Source organism: Sus scrofa, chromosome 5 (assembly GCF_054392235.1).
Source record: "Sus scrofa isolate SSC_HxYL_T2T_F1_AM1 chromosome 5, Sscrofa_HxYL_maternal_Yorkshire_Landrace_v2.0, whole genome shotgun sequence".
NCBI classification, from domain to species: Eukaryota; Metazoa; Chordata; class Mammalia; order Artiodactyla; family Suidae; genus Sus; species Sus scrofa.
The window spans coordinates 99,511,682-99,533,366 of NC_139387.1; the positions used below are offsets into that span (position 1 = coordinate 99,511,682).

The following is a 21,685-nucleotide window of genomic DNA, read 5'->3' on the forward strand; positions in this document are numbered from 1 at the left end:
TGGAAGTGAGCAATCAGAAATGGAAATTAAACAACAACATACACAATAGTGCCAAGTGAATCAGATATTTAGGGATAAATTCAACAAAATGCATACAAAACTTTTACACTGAAAAACTACAAATTATTGCTGAGAGAAAGTAAAAAAAAAAGATCTAAATAAATGGAGATCTATATCTTGCTATTAATATACCAGTTCTTCCTAAACTGATCTATAGATTCAATACAGTTCCAATTAAAATCCCAGCAAGCTTTTTTTGCAGAAATCAAAAGCTGATTCTAAAACTCACATGGAAGAGCAAAGGACCTAGAAAAGTGAAAAGAATTTTAAAAAATAAACTTTCACTACATCTTTGTATTATAATTTTCCACAATGTTTTAAATAGTTAAATGTTTAACAGTATAAATTATTAAAATAAGTTTTATTTGTAAAGAGTTAACACTACTCTGAGGAAACAAGGAACCCACGGGGGGGATGTAGAGATTGCTGGCTATATTTTACCAGAGCAAGCATGACGGACAGTGGAGCAAAGTATATCAAGATCGAATAAAAATATGAATAGTCGAAAAAAGTTGAAGCCATCAAATAGGGCACAATATTAAAAGTTTTACTCTTAGGAGTTTCCATCGTGGCTCAACAGGTTAGTGAACCTGACTAGGAACCATGGTTCGATCCCTGGCCTCGCTCAGTGGGGTAAGGATCCGGCGTTGCCGTGAGCTGTGGTGGAGGTCACAGATGTGGCTTGGCTCGGACAGTGCTGTGGCTGTGGTGTAGGCCAGCAGCTACAGCTCCAATTTGACCCCTAGCCAGGGAACCTCCATGTGCCGCAGATGTGGCCACAAAAAGACAAAAAAAAAAAAAGTTACTCTTAATATGGCAAATGATATGCAAAAAAGCCAAAGGGCTCTCTTCTGTATTGTGTACAATCTTACCTTCTATATTTAAAAAAAAAAATTTGTCTGCACCCAGCATGGCATATAGAAGTTCCTAGGCCAGGGACTGAATCGGTGCCACAACAGCAACCCAAGCTCCTGCAGTAACAGCACTGGATCCTTAACCAGCTCCTCCTCAAAAGAACTTTTTTTCTTGATATTGTGCACATGCTTCTGAACACAGCTTGAGGAGAAAACAGATGAGGCAAATTGTCATTGTCTTTACACTTCATTTTGCAGCTTTCTGTGTACCTGTTTTTCCAATTTTTGAAAACTATCAAGTGAATAACATAATTAAAATTTCTTTTTCTGGTGGTAAACACAGTAATAATAGCAATTACTACTTTGGTTACTTTAAATTTTATGACCTATGATGTCACTTTAGTCCCAGCTGGCTTGTAATAACCTGGTTCTTCTTTAAACATTCCCTCTCTCTTTCTCCATTCCTCTTCCTTTTCCCCCTCCTTCATCTTTTTTTCTCTCTCTCTGATTCAGTCCCTCTGTTTCTCTTTTTCTAGTTTTCAGCAGCTCAGGAGTAATAATTTCCAAGGAAAGTTTCTTGGTTCCCAACCTACCTCTGCTGTAAAAAGCTTGCCACTTCATATTCCTCTAGAACCACGTGCCCCCCGCACTTCTCTCACTGGATGGAAAACAATTTTATTTGTGTGTTAACTCACCTATGAGTCTATAAGCTCCTTAGTGACTGAACCCTTTTCATGTTTTTATCACCTGAGCCTAGGAGAATGCTTGCCTCCTTTTAAAAATGTTTTCATTATAGTTGATTTACAATGTTCTGTCAATTTATGCTGCACAGCAAAGTGACCCAATTATACATATATATACATTCTTTTTCTCACATTATCCTCCATCGTGTTCCATCATAAGTGATTAAGTACAGTTCCCTGTGGTATATACAGCAGGATCTCATTGCTTATCCATTCCAAATGCTATAGTTTGCATCTACTAACCCCAAACTCCCAGTCCATCCCACTCCCTCCCCCTCCCCCTTGGCAACCACAAGTCTGACCTCCATTTCAAAAAAAGAGTTTGCTTCTTTTCTGTAGATAGGTTCATTTGTGCCATATATCAGATTTCATATAGAAGTAATATATGTTATTTGTCTTTTTCTGCTTACTTCATTTAGTGTAAGAGTCTCTAGTTAGATCCATGTTGCTGCAAGTGGCATTATTTTGTTCTTTTTTATGGGTAAGTAGTATTCCATTGTATATATTCACTGCACCTTCTTAATCCATTCATCTGTTGATGGACATTTAGGTTGTTTCCATGTCTTGGCTATTTTGCATAGTGTTGAAGTGAACATGCAGGTGCAAGTGTCTTTTTCAAGGGAAGTTTTGTCAGGATATATGCCCAGGAGTGGGATTGTTGGGTCATATGGTAGTTCTATATTTAGTTTTCTGAGGTACCTCCATTCTGTTTTCCATAGTGGTTGTACCAACCAATTTACATTCCCACCAACAGTGTGGGAGGATTCCCTTTCCCCACATCCTCTCCAGCATTTGTTATTTGTAGACTTATTAATGATCACCGTTCTGACTGGTGTGAGGTGATATCTAATTGTAGTTTTGATTTGCATTTCTCTAATAAATTAGTGATGTTGAGCATTTTTTCATGTGCCTGTTGGCCATCTATCCATCTATATGTCTTCTTTGAAGAAATGTCTATTCAGGTCTTCTGCCCATTAATTTTTTTTCTTTCTGTTGAGTTGTATGCATTATTTGAATATTTTGGAGATTAAGACCTTGTTGGTTGCATTGTTTGAAACAATTTTCTCCCATTCCATAGGTTGTTTTTTGCTTTGTGTGTGTGTGTGTGTGTGTGTGTGTGTGTATGGTTTTCTTTGCTGTGCAAATCTTGTAAGTTTGATTAGGTCCCATTGGTTTACTTTTGTTTTTATTTCCATTGCTTTGGGTAACCAACCTAAGAAAACATTTCTACAGTTGACGTCAGCGAACATTTTGCCTTTGTTCTCTTCTAGGAATTTGATGGTGTCTTGCCTCTTATTTATGTCTTTAAGCCATTTTGAGTTTATTTCTGTGTATGGTATGAGGGTGTGTTCTTGGTCCTACCTCCTCTACTTGCCTCTCAATAGGCGTGCGATTCCTGTTTATTGAACAGATGTACTTGAGTAATTTCTGTCAATACTGTACTCCTTTCTTGGAACAGAATAAGACACTGTGGAATTAACATTTGAGGAATATTTCAGGAAAGTAGACAGTTGAAAGGAGTTTGTGAAATTAAAAAAAAAAAAAAAATCCTCCCCTAAGAAGTAATTATTTTTTCCATGGAAACATGGCAAAGGAATGTGAGCAAAGATATCTCAGTAGTGGAAAATGAAGTGCCAATAATTCTAGAACATCAAAGTAGTTCATCTTCCCATCTAAATATATACTTCTATGATCCTCCAGGTTGATTATGCTAAAAAACAAAACAAAACACTTTGTGTTGTAGCATCTTTTTTTTTTGTCTTTTGTTAGGCCGCACCTGTGGCATATGGAGGTTCCAAGGCTAGGGGTCCAATCAGAGCTACAACTGCTGGCCTACACCACAGCCACAGAAATGCTGGATCCCCAACCCACTGAGCGAGGCCAGGGATTGAACCAGCAACCTCATGGTTCCCAGTCGGATTCGCTTCTGCTGCGCCACAACAGGAACTTCTTGTATCATCTTTAATTTTCTATTTTCCTCCTTACCTCCCTCCCAATATCTAAGCTAAGATCTTATTTTCACTGTTCTTTTTTTTTTAAGGTTTTATTTATTTCTTGTTGATACCTTCTTAATGAGAAAATATACCTAGGGTTTGGTCTTTGATTCAATCTGTGACTAATTTTAGGAGATAGGTGTAACCCACATGTATTTTGTTATAAAAGATGCTTCTAAACTTTTAATTTTAGCATGTTATTTTTTATTTCCTTATTCTAACACTTTAATTTTTTATATTTTGTTAACTCAATTGACTCTATTTTGTCTTGCTCATTCATTCATTCATTAAATATTTATTAAGTACCTAATGTTTGTGGGTGATACTGTTTTAGGAGCTGGAATAAGGATGAACTAAACTGACAAACGTTTCTTTTCTGCTGGAGCTGAGTGATTTTCTAATAGTAACCTGGATTGTTATATAATCTATTTTTTTTCATTTTATAGTAGTTACTGTTAAAACTTTTCATAACACATTTTAAACTACTTCTTGGTTTATTTTCTTTTTAGATGCTATGAGCCTCATCACCTTTATGGGAGAGAGTTTTCTTTCAGATTTTTGTCAACCATTTTAAATTGTAAACTTAGCTTATATTTTTTGACTTTTTCACTTTAGATTACAGCTAAATTCTGCCACACCAGACTAGAACATTACTATCTTCAACCTTCTTCCCTCTTCTTGCCCTTCATATACTGAGTTCTGGTTTTATTATTTTATAATTATCTAAATTAATATTTATTTTATGTAACCATATTTACCTATATTTTGACTCATTGCCCCATTTAAGTACATCCAGTGATTGCCATCAGCCCATCAGACTCTGGGTATGATCTATCTGTAGTGTGTTTTTGTAGTTGTTGTTTTTTTTTTGGGGGGGGGCTTTCCTTTTGTTAATTAATTTTGTCAGGAAAAGCTCAAGAGTTCTTTAGGTTATGAGTTTTTGAGTGTTTGAGAATGCATATTCATTATATTTGAATAATAACTTGCACCCAGATTCATTCATCTCTAGAAAGAGAATCTGAAACTAAGATCCTGGGTGCCCTTCTCCTCTCGTTCCTCCTTCCTCAGATGATCCTCCTTTGGCGCTAGAGATTCTTCCGGGGGATGATAATGGTTTCTCCCTTCCTCCTCAGCTTTACTCTAAAGTAAGAAAGTCTAAATTATGGAGTACAACTTGTCTTATTTCAGATGAGGTAATGTTGGTGGTTTTTCTACATCCTCTCCTTGGGATGTTTATATATACCCTCTGTCAATTCCTTTCTAAATTGTGAGTATTTGTTGTGCACACGTCTATTTATTTTTGAAGGCTTTTTTTTTTTTTTTTTTTTTTTTCTTTTCTTTTTGGCATATGGAGTTCCCAGGCCAGGGAGCATATCTGAGCCACAGTTAAGACCTACACTGCAGCTGCAGCAATGCTAAGTCCTTAACCTACGGTGCCAGGTTGGGGATTGAACCTGCGTCCCAGCATTCCAAAGATGCCACCAATCCTGTCACACCACAGTGGAAACTCTTTGCTAAAGTTTTTAATGAGGGCACAGGCAAAGGTGGTTGAGTGTCTTCTAAAAGTCTCACAGGGGGACATTTAACAAAGTTCAGCTTTTATCTTCAGTGTTTTATATTCATAAGTCTCACCCTCAGAAACTAATGAATAAGTTAAAATTCTAGTTTTTAAAATTATTAACACATAAAACATTTAATTTTGAATAGGAAAAAAATACTCATTGATATGACCCTCATGGTTTTTCACTGGGATAATATTTACATTGGAAGACAATTATCAGAAATAAAATTACTAGGTCTTTCGTAAAAATCAAAGAAATTAGGTGGATAATTTTAGAAAACGTTCTTCATCTAAAATGGTTTGAGATCATTTTCTCTTCTTGAGGAACAGGCTTGTCAGCTAGATCATTCTTATTCAGTGTTTATGACTGACCAATCCATTTAGCTCATCATATTTTTAATTTAGATATGTTAACGCTTTCAATAGAGTATAACTGTAATTTTTTTTAATTAAAAAAAAATTTTAGGGCCACATCTGCGGCATATGGAAGTTCCCTGGCTAGGGCTTGAATTGAAGCGGCAGCTGCTGGTCTCTGCCACAGCCAGATCCAAGCCATGGGTTCGCGACCTACACCTCAGCTCACTGCAACAGCAGATGCTTAACACACTGAGTGAGGCCAGGAATTGAACTGGCAACCTCATGGATACTAGGGTGGGTTTCTTCCTGCTGAACCACACCAGGACTTCAAGTATAGCTTATATTAAGTAAGTAGTTAGGTCCTATCCTTTTCGTGGCAACTATGTATTCAAATTTTGGTGATATTCTCATAATTGGAGAATTGAGATTAATTATGTCAATTCTGGAGGTGGGAAAACTAATACTGAGACAAGTCACCTGATGGAGGTCATATAAGTAGATGGTGTAAATAAACCTAAGCTGTCTGATATCAAATCCTACCCTTTTTTTCCTGCTGTATCACTTGGGTAGAAAAAGCCGATGTGGTTCCAAGATCTTTATATCATTTCTTTTGTTGTTTTCCTTACCCCTTTCATTCTATGGGGGCATATAAAACCTAGGATGCAATTTACAAGAGCATTGAAAACATTCCATGTGTATATTCACTCAACCAATACTTTTTTTTTTTTTCCCCCCTTAAATAAGAGCACCAGAACAGATATTGTCAGTGCCCAAGCAATATCCTCTTGGGACTCACTTGCTACTACTGGGAATGTGTCCTCTCTACCAAAAAAGGTTTAGTTTGTTTGTTTATTTTGTTTTATTTTTATTTTTATTTTGCCTGAGGAGCATACTCAGCATGCATGTAAGACAAATGACATAAAATAGAGTTAACTTTCTTGGAAGCAGCCCTCAACAAATGAGTCAGAGTTGATGAATAAATAATCCCAGTGTTTCATTACTGGGTTGGAATAACTCTGAGGCATGCTCTTCGCTATCTCCCATGTTGCACCCTGGGACTGAATTCCCATTTTCCAGATAAACAACTGCCTCATGTCACACTCTTTTTAACTTTCCTCTGTTCACTATCTCACTTCTTTACTGCCCTATCTATCAGCTTTTCTGGATCACTTCTCTAACTACAGGCATTCAAATCTTTGCCTCAAGATCTATCTCTTGGGGAATCTAAACTAAGATAAAAGAATACTATCTGTCCATTACTGTTGGAGGATCTGGGGATACAGCAGAAAAAGAAAAAAAAATTAAGTTACCTGACCTTGTAAGTGTCAGAAAAATTATTTGCAACTTGGATATAGGCAAAATTGATTACTGAGTGTCCTTTCAGTGCAATCCTGGGCTTGACTTACCATCAACTGGGCTATTTTATAACTCTGTTGGAGCAGAGGTTAATTTGTAAATTTGGTCCAGCAGAGATCAAATAATTTCTGTCCAATGAAATACATAGTGCCAAAGGTTACACTTTATTTTCCTGTAAGACATTAATCAGTTCTGTATGTAACCCAGCAATCCTATCCTGATATTTCTTTATTACAGTGCCTAGTTTCACCCAAGCTTTTGAACAGATTTTAACATCATATTGGTTTCTTTATTTGTAAAGAAACAGGATAACATTTTGGGCATGTTTTCTTTTTACCATTTGTCTGAGTCATATTCTATAAACTTTGGAGCATTATAGGTTAATATAGAGAAACAAAAAATAAAGGATAATAACTATATATACATGTACACACACATATAAAATAAGTCATGTCTTGCTGAGTGTTATAAAGAAGGATAAAGGGGTAGAGGTTAGGGATTGTTCTGGGAGAAAGTGCTACTTTATTCAAAGTGGTAGAGAAGGCATCTGAGGGGAGACAAGGAGGAAGGGAGATGGTGGGTCCTGTGGATATCTAAAGCACAAGCATTCTAGGCAGGAAAACAGACAAACAAGCAAAACTCTGAAACTGTGAAAACTGAAATAAGTATATGCGTGACACATTCAGGCTTAGCAAGAGGGCCATCAGGGCAGAAATCGCATGAGTTAAGATGAGGGAAAAGGGAGGGGAATAATAAGTGATGAGGACAAAGACAACGTGGACCACACACCCTTCTACCTTAGTTCAAGGACACTGGCCTGTACTCTAAGTGAGACAGAAGGAAACACTGGAGGACTCTGAGCAACAATGATGTGATCTGCTCTGTTTCTAAAGGATCATTTGCCCTCTTGAGATTAGGGCAAAGGCTGATTCGGAGAGACCAGAACAGAAGGAGTCTTGGTTTTTTGTTTGTTTGTTTGTTTGTTTCCAGTTTTGGAAAGAGGTTTTTGGTGGTCTGGACCTGGGTGATGGTGATAGTGAGGAGAAATCTCATTCTAGATACATTTTGAGATAGAACCAACATAATTCTCTCTGACAATTAAATGTAATTTATGAGAATGAACATCCATCTTCCTTTATTCATTCTTCACATTTTCAAATATTTAGTGCAAGATATTGGGTTAAGCGCCTGATAAAACAGCCTCTAACATTCACATGGACTTTTGTTGCACAGCTAACAAATTTGAGATTAATATGGTCATGTCACTACAGTGACATTTTAATACTTAAAACTGCCACTTTCACAAATGGTGATAAATGCATCAGCAAAAAAAAATCTCATTACAGTAATTTAAACATAGGTTATTCTGACATAGTCAAACTGAGCCACATTCCATCTAGTTCTCAGGGAAGATATTCATGAGAAGTAGAGCCAGGTTTATTTTCCATTAATGAAGCAAAAATGAAACTCAGAGTATGGATCTATTTACATTAACGTGAGAACTGTGAAACTTGGGTTGTACAACTTTAGCAATTTGTTTTTAAAAATTATATTGGTTTCAGAAACTGACAGCCCATCACTTAAGATGCTCTGAACTGCTAACTTCTCTAGTACTTCTGTTTGCTATTGTTCCTAAGCCAAATAAGTATCATGAATAGCATGCAAAGAATTGGCTGGTGGAGCTCACAGCACCAGCCTGTCTTTTGTGGACCAGCACAGTGATCCCTGAGCCAGTTTGCATTAGGAAACCTCGCGACTAGGGGTTCAGAGAGAGGCCTCTGATTCCCCAGCCCCTTTGCGGAGAGAAGGCTGAAAGGATGCACCACATTTACAGCTGCAGTGATGAAAATACAGACGTTTTCACTATCATGACTCCTTCCAAGGTGTCCTGTCAGCCAGAAGAAGAGTCAAAACTCTCAACATCTTTTAACCAAGAACGTGGTGATCTACACGCCGCACCCCCTGGAGCTGCTGCCGACCAGCAGTGAGCACCGCGCCGGCGAGGCCCTTAGGCCTGGACGGTTCCAGAATGCATGGCAGCAGGGACCCCCACCCGGCCTGGGAGTATTTCTGAACCCAAGTCAGCAAGTCTGTGTGGGAGTTGAGTGTATATAAAAGCTTTGATGACCCCAGTGGCCGGATCTGAGTGAAAGCCCCCACCGTCCTGGAGGCGGCAGCCCAGGGCTTGAAGAATGGAGAGGTTCTGAGCCGAGGGCCAGTGAGTTGGCTGAAATTATCCCCATTTTGCACATGAGGAAACTGAAGCTGGTCGAGGTCCAGACATCTCAAGAAGATGACCGAAGAGTACCCAACCCTCCCTGAGGTAGCAGAAGCCTCTGTACCCCTGACAGGAAGTCCTCCCGGCGGCATCCCCAGCATCCTCCGGAAGATGCGGAGCAGGCGCAGGAAGTCTTAAGAGGCGGGAGCTACCAATAGCCCCTATGAGGCCGCGTAAGGTGAGCCTCCCCAGGGGCCCTGAGTTCATGCAAGGAGAAGTTTCTGGATCGTAACTGAGCCACCTTCACCTCTGCTAGTGGCTGCTCCATGCATGTCAGTACGAACCCATTGCCCTGGCTTAGGACATGGAAAGGAACTTCTCTCCAAGGCAAAAGAAAACTGTTCCTGCTTAGAATCCATAAAGCCATTGGTCTGAAAGTGACTTGGGAGGTCACAAAGTTTATATAACCCTGTATTGAAGCAAAACTGCAGCAAAATCAAACCTTCACAGCCCATTTTAAGACCTCCAAGGAAGGAAGCAGTCAATTCCTCAGTCTTCCTTATGAGTTGTTCTAATTTCTGGTTATAAATGGAAGCGTTTGATGTTGGGAAAAAAAAAAAAAAAGAATTGGCATGTAAATTTTTCTAATTGTTTTATTATTTAATAAACAAATATGTGTTTTATCTTCAGTAGTCAATAAATTGATCTCTAATGCAAGATGCATAAACAAGAAATAGCGTGAAAAATAATCCATTAAATAAATGGAAAAAGTTATATCTTCAGCTAACATTGATCTTTTTTCCAATGTAAAATTTGAGTATCTATTAGTAGAGTAGTACATGGAAATAATTTGGTTTTTTTATTAAAGTATATTTGATTTATGATGTGCCAATTTGGAAATAATTCTTAAATAGTCGATATATATGGGAGTATATTTATAATTTTTTTCCTAGGGAAATACAATAAAAAAAAGTTTGGACATATTAAACTTACATTTTATTTACTTATTTTTATTATCTGTGTCCCTCTACTAGAATGTGATCTTTATGAGAGATATGATTTCTTTTTATTGTTATTATTCACCGAGGTATCCCAAGTATGAAAAACTGTGCTAGCACATGATAGGAATACAATAAAGTGTGTGTTCAATTAAAAAGTTGGATTAATATTTATAATCATGTTTTACTATATTTCTTGAAATGAAGAAATCCGAGAAAGAGAATTCCCCGCCCTGGAAATTGGATACGTATGTAAATTGTGAAAGACACAAAGAACAACAAAAGAAAAAGAGATCAGATACTGGTTTTTGGATATCAGACACTCCAAGGTTTTACACTGGTATTGTTAGAGATGCTCCAGAGTATGCAGGGTAGAGATGCTGGCGCCACCAGCATCATGGAAAGACTTGACAACTCTAACTTTATGTTTCCATGATTCTCTCTTCCTCAGAAAGCCTCGGAAAACAGCCTTGGATGGTACCCTGTACAGAGTTAGGAAATATGTCTCTCCAACTCATTTAACATAAATTCAATACACAAATTCCCAAGCTGATCAAATTCATGAAGTAGAAGGCCAATTTATTTTAATGACCAGGAATTCTCAGGAGTACATCATGTATTAGTTGAAATCAGCTACTGAAACAAGTCCAGTACTGTTCACAATCACAAATACTTACAACGAAAAGAAAATAAACAAAGAAATTCTCCCCACGGCTTAGAAATTCTTATTACTCAGGCAAGTTGCAGTAATCAACAACTGAGGGGAAAATGTGACAATTACAGCTGTACTAAATAAATAACTCAGCATCACAGGAATAAGGCTACCATTTTAATTCCTTTCTTCTCAAAGGTTTCACCATTTCTAGGTTTTTGCCATGAGAATGAGGGTAACAATAGAAATTGTGCTATATTTTATGTGATGAAGCACTATAACTTTGCTGAAATGCCTACATTCAGAACAGCCAGGTTGGAGGTATAGCTCAGGGGTGGGAGCATTTGACTGCAGAATAGCAAGGTATCTTTAGCGAATCAAGGTGTCTGTCCTGTAAAACTAAATGCATTTGTATAGTGTTATTAGCAACATGGATGGACCTAGAAAATATCATGAAGTCAGACAATGAGACACCAACATCAAATGCTATCACTGACATGAGGAATCTGAAAAAAAGGACACAATGAAGTTCTTCGCAGAACAGATACTGACTCATAGACTTTGAAAAAGTTATGGTTTCCAAAGGAGACAGTTTGGCAGGTAGGGGGATGCACTGGGGGTGTGGGATGGAAATACTATAAAACTGGATTGTGATGATCATTGTACACCTATAAATGTAATAAATTTATTGAGTAATTAAAAATACATACATACATATTTGAAAAAAAAAAGAAAAATTACAATCCAAAACGGAGTCATTTGTGCTAAGCCCACTTTACCCAAGTGAGACTTCATATCTAACCTAACTGCAGTTTCAGCCCCTCCCAGTAATGTAATTTGTCAATCTGGAATTACCTGGTCAGCACCAAGGTAATCTGCTTAAGAGGCTCCCTCCATCCCCCAAAGGAAGGTGATTTTATCTGAAACAATACATTCTTCCTTTTCATGTCCCCTTTCTGCCTATAAAACCTTCTATTTGTGCAGCTCTTTGAAGGTCCTTTCTGTTTACTGAATGGGCTGCTACTCGATTCATAAATCACTGAATAAAGCCAATTTGATCTTAACATTTTCTCAGTTGAATTTGTTTGTTAACAAATTCACCGAGTGTGAGGGAATCCAAAGTGAATTTCTGATTGCACTCAGGGACAAGAAATACAGGCGGTACCCTACAAATTAAGTTTACTATCTTTCTTGTCATTTCCTAGGGTGGCTGGCTAAGTTCCTCTCTCTTCTGAGATCTGCTCTCTTTATGTTGAGCTCCTGATCTAACTGGCTTTTTACTGCAAAATTCCCACTTGAGTGGAAATCTCTGCCTTAATTCTGCACCACGGCCTTAGTGGAAACTGTTAGTGGCAGTTTGCAGTTTTCTTATTATGCTGAGCCCCCAGTCCATAGTTCCTATTTGTTGACATCTGATGGTTCAGCCCTTTCCTTAGCCCCACAGTTCTACACTGGAGGTGCGAACAGGAACTACTACTGGCCAGTTCCAGTAACATCTAAATCCTAGACCTTGGTTCTGTCCCCAGATTTCACACTGGGACCTATTGGCAATTCAATCTGCAATTCTCCATTTGTTTGGAATCCTTCCCCAGATTCCAAAGTGGGAGCTGCCAGTGGCACCAGCAGTTCCGCATTCGTTTGGTTTTCGTTTTAGGGTTTTGGCCACACCCTCAGCATCTGGAAGGTCCCGGAACAGGGACTGAACCTGCACCACACCTTTGGCAACACCAGATCCTTAATCTGCTACACCACTTGGGAATCCTTTTTGTTTGCAATCAGTCTGCAGTCCCTATTTGCTGGGGTCTGCTGGTTCAGTCCTTTTCCCAGTCCTTTGTTCATTACTTACTGCTTTTATGTTAATGCGTGCATGAGGTAAAGGCTATTGCAAATGGGGACCTCAAAGCCAAAGAGCCACAAAAATTGGTTGGAAGACTGAGCTTTTTCTTTTCTTTTTTTTTTTTTTTTGGCCGTTCCCGCAGCATATGGAAGTTCCCAGGCCAGGGATTGAACCTGTGTGACAGCGGTGATAATCCCAGGTCTTTAACCTGCTGTCCCACAGAAGAACTCTAGATTGAGCATTTGAAATCTGTTAAAGAACCCACTAACCCAAAAATTCTCCTGTTAGGATAAGGTGGTCACAGAACAGGTAAGACTGACACTGCCAACCTCAAGAAAAATTTCTATGCAGCGAGTTATACTATAAAACACCACTTATTCTCCAAGCCAGCAGCACATTCCTTTAACATATGAGTAAGGCTCTGAGAAGCCCAAAGACTTAGCTAACTAAATAAATTATACAGATAGGATCCTTAAAAGCCGAAGTGTTAAGTGCACCACCTTTCAGCACATCTGTTTATTTTAAGAATATATATGTATGTGTGACTGGGTCACTTTGCTGTACAGTAGAAAACTGACAGAACACGGCAAACCAATTATAATGGAAAAATAAAAATCATTTAAAAAAAAATTTTAAAAAGAATCAAGGTTCTGGAAGCTGTAGATATCAAAAATGGCAAAATTTTATAGAAGACAACATCGAGTTACAATAGCCATTATGGGGAAAGTTGCAGTCAGACTAGATTGTTGATTTAATAGTGTTCTTGGAAGAAAGGGTTCCCAAATTAAACAAACAAACAAGAGGAGATACCTATTTTGATTGGTATGCAGAAACTTCCAAAAGGCTTCAAGATTCCAAAATAGCTTTATCAAAAGCCTGATTGCAAAAGACTAATGAAAAATCAAAGACATCAAAGGTGTCTAAAACAACACGTCAGCCTCCCCTAGTATATCCTCTTAAAGGTTCATCATACCAACACTGGCCAAGAAATCAGGGTCTCAGTTGTAAGCAACGGGGACAATGGAAAAGAGCCTGTTCTCAAAGACCCCATGCAAAGTCTTCAATATCAACTCGAATGCCCCCATATCTAATTTCCAATTGGGGTTCCCATATGGACCCCTCCCAGAGATGATGAGGCTCTGAGGGACTTTTCCAGTAAATGGCTATGTTTTTGCCTTAAACAGCTAAGGAACTAAAACTGATGAAAAAACCTTGCCAAATTCTGGTAGATAGTAGAGCTCACTGGGAACCTATAGACGGAATTCTGGGAAAACCGGCAAAAGCCAGCTAAGGGTGGGAATTCTTACCAGAGTCAGCTCTCCTGGATATGATAAGAGAGAAAAAATACCTTTGCATTCTCTTTTGAAGATGTCTCCTAAGTCCAAAGAGTTATTCAATTCTGCATAAACATTTACCATTTGTCTTGGCTGAAACTGACAACATATTAAAAAAAAATTTAAATAGCTTCTTGGTCAGAAATTGGCCAGAAGTTGGAAGCTAATATGTGGAGCATGATAGGAAATGCTTTAGACATTCTCCCCTAAGTTAAAATAAATGTATGTACACAAAGGGAAAGAAAAAAGCTTACAAGGTCCTTGTAAAAGAATTTATGGGTGGATCAATCTATGATGTCATTTAGGCTTCAACCCAATTCTTTGAGGAATTAAAAGCAACTGTACTTATCTTACAAATCTTCACAAAACTAGAAATGCAGCTCTAGAGGTAGTTCAAAATTCACTTATTCTTTTTTTTAGCCAATCCCCAAACCTCCTCTATGTACATTAACAGCCTAGCAAGTTGCATTTTTTTCTCTGCGCCTTTGAGAAGTAAATTTAAAGTACAAACTTCAGGTAGGTAATTTTTATCAGAAGAAAAACAAAAGGAAGAAGTTTATTTGCAACTTAGCTTTAGCCATTCAAGCAGGACTGCCATTAAGCAGTCCCTTAACCAGAACTGTAAGTTAGATACAACTTCTCTCATAACTAGTAAAATGGGAGCTATTAGTCTTCTGTTTACATTTGTTTATATGTTTTCAGTGTGTGTGTGTGTGTGTAGATACTTGGTACTTGTCTACTCCGGATGACACTTACAGAATTAACTTGTAAAAGAGCTCTATTTATTTTTTATTTTTATTTTTTTTTGTCTTTTTTTTTTAGGGTGACACTCGCAGCATATGGAGGTTCCCAGCCTAGGGGTCTAATTGGAGCCATAGCTGCTGCTTCCAGCAGCTACAGCAACACCAGATCCAAGCCACGTCTGCGACCTACACCACAGCTCATGGCCACACCAGATCCTTAACCCACTGAACGAGGCCAGGGAATGAACCTGCAACCTCATGGTTCCTAGTCAGATTTGTTTCCGCTGTGCCACGATGGGAACGCCAGAGCTCTATTTAACTGGCTTAAAGAAAAGTGCTTCTATAAATCCTCAAAAATATAACAGAAACAACCCCAAAAGAATTTCAGTTTTATAGGATCTGGGAAAATATTTTCCTTTTTTTTTCTTTTTTTAAATGATATTTATTTTTTTCCATTATAGCTGGTTTACAGTGTTCTGTCAACTTTCTACTGTACAGCAATTTGAACCCGTCACACATACATATGTACATTCTTTTTCTCACATTATCATGCTCCATCATAAATGACTAGATATAGTTCCCAGTGCTGTACAGCAGGATCTCATCACTTATCCATTCCAAAGGCAATAGTTTGCATCTATTAACCCCTAATGCCTAGCCTATCCCACTCCCTCCACCACCCCCTTGGCAACCACAAGTCTGTTCTCCATGTCCATGAACTCTTTGTCTGTGGAAAGGTTCATTTGTGCCACATGTTAGATTCCAGATATAAGTCATATCATATGGTATTTGTCTTTCTCTTTCTGACTTACTTCACTTAGTATGAGAGTGTCTAGTTCCATCCATGTTGTTGCAAATGGCATTATTTTGTTCTCTTTTATGAATGAGTAGTATTCCATTGTGTGTGTGTATATATATATATATATATATATATATATATATATATATATATATACACCACATCTTCTTAATCCACTAATCTGTCAATGGACATTTATGTTGCTTCCACATCTTGGTTGTTGTGAATAGAGCTGCAGTGAACATATATGGGTGCATATGTCTTTTTCAAGGAAAGTTTTGTCTGGCTATATACCCAAGAGTGGGATTACTGGGTCATATGGTAGTTCTATATTTAGTTTTCTAAGGTACCTCCATACTGTTTTCCACAGTGGTTGTGCCAATTTACATTCCCACCAGTGTTGTAGGAGGGTTCCCTTTTCTCCACACCCACTCCAGTATTTGTTACATGTGGACTCATTAATGATGGCCATTCTGAATGGTGTGAAGTGGTACCTAATAGTAGTTTTGATTTGCATTTCTCTAATAATTAGGGATGTTGAGCATTTTTTCATGTGCTTGTTGGCCATCTGTATATCTTCTTTGGAGAAATGTCTATTCTGGTCTTTTAACCATTTTTCCATTGAGTTTTTTGTTTTTTGTTTTGCTGTTGAGTTGTAGAAGTTGTTTGTATACTTTAGAGATTAAGCCCTTGTCAATGGCATCATTTGAAACTATTTTCTCCCATTCTGTAAGCTGATTTTTGTTTTTATTTTTTACGGTTTCCTTTGCTGTGCAAAATTGTCAGTTTGATTAGGTCACATTGGTTTATTTTTGCTTTTATTTCTGTTGCCTTGGGAGACTGACCTGAGAAAACATTTGTAAAGTTGATGTCAGAGAATGTTTTGCCCATGTTCTCTTCCTGGAGTTTGATGGTGTTTTGTCTTATCCATTTTGAACTGATATTTGTGCATGGTGTGAGGGTATGTTCCAGTTTCATTGATTTACATGGACCTGGGAAAATATTTTCTTTAAAAGCTAGTTTAAAGTTCTCGCTTTAATTAAAACAGGCATGTCTTTAGAGTTAAAGGTACGGATATAAAGCTTTTATTTTACCTGAGTCTACTGATCAAACGGAATTCATGTTATCTCTTTGATCAAAGGAATTCAAGTTATCTCTTATAAACATTGTCAGCAAGAAACATCCCTTAGGATGATGACGAACGTTGTCTGTTGTCTAAGGAAGCCTTCATAGTTAATCTAAACTTAATTGGTAAGCACAGGGACGTTAAATAAATTTAAAAATAAGTTAAAAAAATTTTCAGGTGAACTATTTAGTTTCCCCCCATTTTTTTGTAACCTGAAACCTTAAAATTTTGCTAAGTTAAATTAAATAATGGATGAGTCTACTCTTAATAAGGAAAAAAAAAAAAAAAAAAAAAAAGGAGTTCCTATTGTGGCTTAGTAGGTTAAGAACCTAACTAGTACCCCTGAGGATTTGGGTTCCATCCCTGGCCTTGCTCCGTGGGTTGAGTATCCAGTGTTGCCGTGAGCTGTGGTGCAGGTCGCAGATGTGGTTTGGATCCTGTATTGCTGTGGCTGTGGCTGGCAGCTGCAGCTCCAATTCAACCCCTAGCCTGGGGACTTTCATGTGCCACAGGTGTGGCCCTAGAACAAACAAAAGAACAAAAAACAAAAAAACCACTTAACTTTCTGTATTTGCCTGTGAAATCTGTAATTGTTACTGTTATCATGGTTAAATGAATAATTATGTATTGTTGCATAGTGACCTATGACCCTATTTGACCAAATGTTTTAAAACTTTTGGTATTTTGACAAATCTCCCCCAACCAAATTCTAGGTCATGTCTTTTTGACATGGAACTAACCAGGGCTTTCCAGAGGACCTCTGGAAAATTTCAAAAGATTTGTTCTCTCGTGTTATAAAAAGGAGATGTTAAACTAATTAGGTTCATTTGGTGTGTTATATTACATGGGAAACATTGTAAAATAATAATAATAAGTCTTTTATGTTGTATTTGTATAGGTATATAAGTTTTCCAGAAATTACATGAAATTCCTAAAGTCTGATTTGTCCTGGTATAATGTCATCAGTTAGAATTCCGGTTATTATCTTAAAAGGCTATGTGCCATGAAAATAACAAAATTTCCCTGTCAATTCCGTTATAATGAACTCTCATCAGATCCCTAACAATGGACATTTTTAAAAGTCTTTTTACAGACAGTTAATGTTTTACTCTGATACTTTGCAAAAGTGTTCCTGCAGAAGTACTTTATCTTTAAGGAAATAATTTTTGGAAAATACACGTTTCTGATAAATTTAAGATCATAAAACTGAACTGGGTAAGAATTTCCAGAAATAATGGAAAAACTGGAGTCAAGAACAAGTATTAATTACATGGGGACTGAATTAATTGAGAAAAACGATCATAATTTTTAAGACTTTTTGTCTGAAACATTGCTGGTCCCTTAATGTTTTGTTTTTCCAGATCTAAGGAAACCTTTTCTCTTAAGCTATCTCTGACATGCAGCAATTTGGTAAAGCATACATTTGTAAACCAAGATGAAACTTCTACTTTTTCTCCCTACCTGGTTCCTTCAGAATGCAGAAACTTTTTTTGTTGTTGTTTTTGTTTTTTGTTTTTTTTTTGTATTTTTGACATTTCTTGGGCTGCTCCCATGGCATAATGGAGGTTCCCAGGCTAGGGGTCCAATCGGAGCTGTAGCCACTGGCCTATTCCAGGGCCACAGTAACGTGGGATCCGAGCTGCGTCTGTGACCTATACCACAGCTCAGGGCAACGCCTGATTAACCCACTGAGCAAGGCCAGGGATCGAACCGCAACCTCATGGTTCCTAGTCGGATTCATTAACCACTGAGCCACGACGGGAACTGCAGAATGCAGAAACTTTTAAGATTTCTTTCTATGGTGATATGATTTGCTATCTTCATAAGTTCCATGAGTATTTATTCCAGTAATCGGACCCAAATGGAAATATTGGGCTATATGACCACAACTTTGACTGAATTGTCATATTTGAGAGATGTGCATAGACTCAGAAATGACTACACAATTTTAAGGAACTAAAATTGACTTAATGGAACTAACAAAGCCCCTTGGAAAAGACTGACCTGCTCCCTTGCTCACAAGATTCTAGCAAAGTAGTCTGAAAAAAAAGAGCTTATATGGTCAATCATTATTCTTGGTGCACTTAGATAAATAATCAGGCCAAGTCTAATGTAAACAGGTTAGTTTTACTCTGATTATCCTTGGAAAAAAGAAATGGGAATAATTGTGGAGAGAAAAAATTATGTTCGTACTTTTGTCTATTTTAGATTTTAATCCTGCTCATTGTCTTTGAGGTTTTGTTATATATATGTAAACTGGGTTAGATCAAGTCCTTCTCGTTCCCTTAAATATCTGGCTACAACTCTTCAAACTAACATTGCCAATGTTCTCCTATTCTTCTGACTTAGAATCTCTAAGAGTAAAGACTGCTTCTGGAGCTCCTTGGAAGGGACTGTATCAGATCTTCCTCACTACTAAGGCAGCAGGCAAACTTCAGGGTCTTGAATTTTGGTTACAAAGCTCACAGCTGAAAAAGGCTTTACCTGATATCTGACCTTGTGCAGAAGTGGGAGATCTCTGAATCAAATTGATGAGTAGGAATGGTAGCTGACAGAGATATAGGCTGTTTGCTCCCAGGATGGTAGAGTGAGACTTCATACTTAACAGGAGACTCTTCTTTCTTTTCTTCACTCTGGCATTGGCCTGGAAAGATTATGCCATCAACTATATCTCCCAGGCCATTGCTAAGGGGCTTTCAGACAAATGGATCTGTCCATAATACCAGAATCCATTAACTTGCCACTTAATGGGAGTGGTTTGTGTCCCAACAGGATTTATCTTTGCCGGGGGAGGTTCCCATTCTCCATGGGCCTATGAATGCCTAAATGGCTGGTGTATAACTGGGCAATTTCTCTTAGATATTCTAATTGTGCTCCTGATTGTTCATAAACAAACTAAGATACCTTGTTAGTAATTTCCCTGAATTTACATCAGTGAGTTAAAAAAGTACCTACCAGGAAGAGTTCGAGATTCAGGATCTGCTGCTTTCAACAGGACCCTACTACCCTGGCTAGGAAGAAGTACAGATGAGGCTATGATCAGTATTCTCTCCTTAACTCTTGAAGATATTGCAGAATTTGCTGCTAAAGAAATAAACTCTTTGGCCAAAGTAGTTCTTGATAATAGGCTAGCCCTTGATTATCTTTCAGCTGAGCAAAGAGGTGGCAATGCTGTGGCCAATAGGATCTGCTATACCTGGATTAACGCTTCCAAGGAAATTGAAACTCAGTCGCCCAAGAACATTGAACAAGCCGTTTTGTTTAAGAAGGTGACTCACTCAATAGAATCTTTCTTTGACATTCGATTTTGAGATCTGGAGGACCATGGCTCTGAGGGCACTCCAGACATCTGGAATCATCCTACTTCTAATAATCATAGTAATCTCCCTGGTGTCTTGAGTGCTCTCAAAAGCTTTGAATGCACATTCCCAGCTGCTAACTATGAAGTAAATGATATCCTTAAGACTGGGATGTCAAAGAAGGATCAAAGAAAATGACTACCTAAAACAACTGTGAACTTGGTATCGTGACCTGTGACTATCACATAGATTCAGCAAAAAGATGTCATGACCTGTGAATGTCACGTAGGGGATCATCAAAAGTTGTGTTAGGGGACCACTGACTGAAACTGCCCACCTTGGCCTCAAGGATTATGCATAAGAGTATCCTTCAGGTCTTCTGCAGAACCAGGGCCCCCACCAAAGCGGAGGATGGTAACTTCAGGCTGAGCTCAAGATTCCTGCTGCACCTCCCTGTTACCCCACCACCAACCCATCAGAAGAAAGTCATGCACCCTAAAGCCTCACCCCAAATTTTGCCTTCCTTTTCTGGGCCCTGCAGTGATCATCTTGAAAGGCCTCCTCGTTGGCCCCTGTCTGTTTCACCTGTTTACATGATTTATCTCCAGCTACGTCCAACAGTTACAGGCTGAAGTGTTATTACTAGGGTGGAAGCTGGTTTCAGACATAGAATACCCCAATTTAGATCAGGTAGATAGAGACTTCTATTCTAATAGGCAGGATGGTGCCCACTCCCAGGAAGAAGTAGTTACAGAAGAAAGAGACCTCTGCCTCAATTCCCAAGAAGTGTCTTGAATACGAAGTCTTTCAGAGGGGAGTTGTTAGGGACCATTGACTGAACTCCCCACTCCGGCCTAGCACAATAGCCACATGCATGAGTTGTCTCTCAGCAGTAGGCCCTGACAAGGAACATGGTGCTGCCCTGAAGACTAACCAGGAGGATTTGGGAGGGGCCAATAGAAGGTAGGAGACAAACAACCTCCCAGGATCCTTGGTGCTGGAATCCATCTTGGGTGAGAGGTGCACATGCCACCAAGAAGGACCCTGGGCCAGACCAAGTATGGATCGAACAAGATGATTGTCCAGAGACAACCCAGAAACTAACTCCATTCCCATAAAACCAGAGACTGTGAGAGCCACATGACAGAGCAGTTCTCCTGGGTTCCCTCACCCTGCTGTTCTCTGCCTAGGTGCCACTTCCCAATAAAGTCTCTTGCTTTGTCAGCACGTGTGTGTCTCTTTAGACAATTCACTTTCAAGTGTTAGACAAGAGCCCATTCTTGGGCCCTGGAAGGAGTCCCCCTTCCTGCAACAGCTGCAAGAACTGCAGTGGCAGCTGAGAGTGGTACTAATGCCTTAAGTTTTTATCACAGTTGTCAGTTCAGCTGAGAGTGTGATCAAGAGGGAATATTGTTAAAAAGAAATAACAGGCCCCAAATGGAATCACTTATGCTAAGCCCACGTAACTAATCCAAGACTTAACCTAAATGTTGTTTAAGCTTCTCTTATGATGTACCCTGATTTATGAATTGTTGAATAAAGCCAATTTTATCTTTAAATTTATTCAGCTGAATTCTATTTTTTTAGCAATATTTAGGATTTTCTCTCATCAAGATACCATATTGAGATCTGCTATTTTAAATATATATATATATATGTGTGTGTATATATATACACATATATATATATATATATATTTTGTCTTTTTGCCTTTTTTAGGGCCGCTCCTGCAGCATATGGAGGTTCCCAGGCTA

At 38.4% G+C, this 21,685-nt stretch overlaps 1 long non-coding RNA gene and 1 pseudogene; one reads left to right on the forward strand and one right to left on the reverse strand.

The window, feature by feature from the left end:
- The window catches only part of LOC146403585 (uncharacterized), a 276,598-nt gene that overhangs the window by 35,303 nt on the left and 219,610 nt on the right, over positions 1–21,685 (reverse strand).
- On the forward strand, positions 8,743–20,726 carry LOC110260599 (vexin-like; annotated as a pseudogene).